Genomic DNA, 1,791 nt, shown 5'->3' on the forward strand with positions numbered 1-1,791 from the left:
TCTCAAAGTCAGCCACAGACGTGAAGGGTCGCGTGGGGATCCTTGCCCTTGAAGACCATGCCAGCGTAGATCTCGTCCGAAAAGAGGGGGCAGACGCAGTTCCTCGGCAAGCCGCACAATGTCCTCGACGTGTTTGCGGCTGAAGTTGCTGCCGCACGGGTTGGACGGGTTCGTTACAATGAGCAGCTTCGTCTTATCGTCCTTGAGCCTCCGGATCTCGTCAAGGTCGGCCTCCCAGTCGTTCTCCGGGCGACAATTGTAAAAGTGCATGCCGATGCCGTACGCCTTGCACACCGTCTCGTAGTGGGGGAAGCCCGGCTGGGGCACCAGGGCGTAGTCACCCGCGTCACAGATCGCCGTGATGGCCATCAGAATGCCATGCGACCCGCCAGAGCAGAGCACCACGTTATCCTTCACGATCGTGCTCTTCAGCTCTTCCTTGTGGACAAACGAGTTGCGCCACCATGTCGCGACAGCTTCGCGGGCTTCTGGGGAGCCCACCGTAGGGAAGTAGCCGTTGCACTCCTGTGAGTCGATCGCCTCCTTCAGCTTCTTGATTTGGGCTGCCGACGTGAGAAGGTTCTTGTCCAGCGTCGGGTCACCGACGGAGAGCTTAATAATCGGCTTCGGGGACGGCGACGGTTTCGCGTTGTCCGAAACGGTGCGAATGGGGTTGAACACGAGACCCGCATGGTTCGACATGGAAACGTCCCACGAGCTCATTTTGCGTTTTATCGATGTTTTTATTGTTTTATTTGCTTTCCACAGTTACGGGTTGCACTGATGCTTCTCTAAACCTAACCTTTGCACAACACCCAAATGCCACGGAGGAATACCGCACGGAAGCAGGGGAAGTGGGTGCAAACACAAAAAAAAGCATAACAACACATCAACAAACAGATATCGCACTTTGAAACAAAAAAGCACAGAAACGTCAAGTACGGAGCGGAACAGGCGCTAGTTGTGTGTGTGTCGGTGTGTGCACAGCGGCGGCAGACATCCTCGCTGTCCTCTTCTTTCCCACCTCACTTCTTTCCCCCCCGGTGTAGACGAGCGGCTCGCGGTGACGCACTGAGGGTCCGCTCGCTATTAAAGGGGATGGCGGGCACGGTCTCGTGGAGGCGGTTGGGCTGGGCGGCATCAGCGTCACTATCTAGCGATTCCTCCGTTGGCTCTTCAGTGGCACACTCAGATTTCCCGAGTTACATACATAAGAAGCTCCTCATCACGTGCTGCCGCAGTGCAAGATCATTAGCAGGGAGTGCGTGGGTGATCGCCCACGCAGCTGACCCCTGGCGGTGCGAAAAGACCGCCCATTCCACTTGCGCACAACACCCGCTCAACCACAATCACATAGCTCAGTTTACGACCAAAGAGGAGCAACAAAGGACACACCAAAGAGACCCAAGCCAAATAAAATAACAAAAATAGAGGCCTCTAAAACAGCTTCAAGCGCACACGCAGTACACGTCCATTGCCCTCTTCATCCACCCCGTTGTGGTAGGTCAGCAACCAAAGTATGATCCTTGTTTTTGAACCTTCGTTTTGCATTTAAATGACTCTCATTGCTCGCATATAAATTTTTTCCCCTTCTTATTTGCATTCATTTCCTGGCACCCCCGCCAAACCCGTTGTTATTTCCTTTCGGAATTTTCCCTCCGGCCGCCTCAGCGTGGTGCCAGGGTCAATTGCTCCGTATTGTCGGGGGAAGCCAGGAGCCAGCAATGTTTACCTCATGGGGTCGTCGTTGTTGGCGCGGGGCTGACGGCATCAAAACCGGCGCCCGGACCA

General features: G+C 54.8%; 2 non-coding genes across 2 annotated transcripts; both read right to left on the reverse strand.

The window, feature by feature from the left end:
• Nucleotides 1–1,037: 1,037 nt before the first annotated feature.
• Nucleotides 1,038–1,101, reverse strand: Tc00.1047053507343.10. The gene has a single exon (XR_008255442.1). It is a non-coding gene; the product is annotated as an H/ACA snoRNA, TC10C1H1 (small nucleolar RNA).
• A 37-nt stretch (nt 1,102–1,138) lies between these two features.
• Nucleotides 1,139–1,228, reverse strand: Tc00.1047053507343.20. The gene has a single exon (XR_008255443.1). It is a non-coding gene; the product is annotated as a C/D small nucleolar RNA (snoRNA), TB10C1C1 (small nucleolar RNA).
• Between the last annotated feature and the right edge of the window lie 563 nt (nt 1,229–1,791).

This window comes from Trypanosoma cruzi, genomic scaffold, assembly GCF_000209065.1.
Source record: "Trypanosoma cruzi strain CL Brener 1047053514431 genomic scaffold, whole genome shotgun sequence".
NCBI lineage: Eukaryota > Euglenozoa > Kinetoplastea > Trypanosomatida > Trypanosomatidae > Trypanosoma > Trypanosoma cruzi.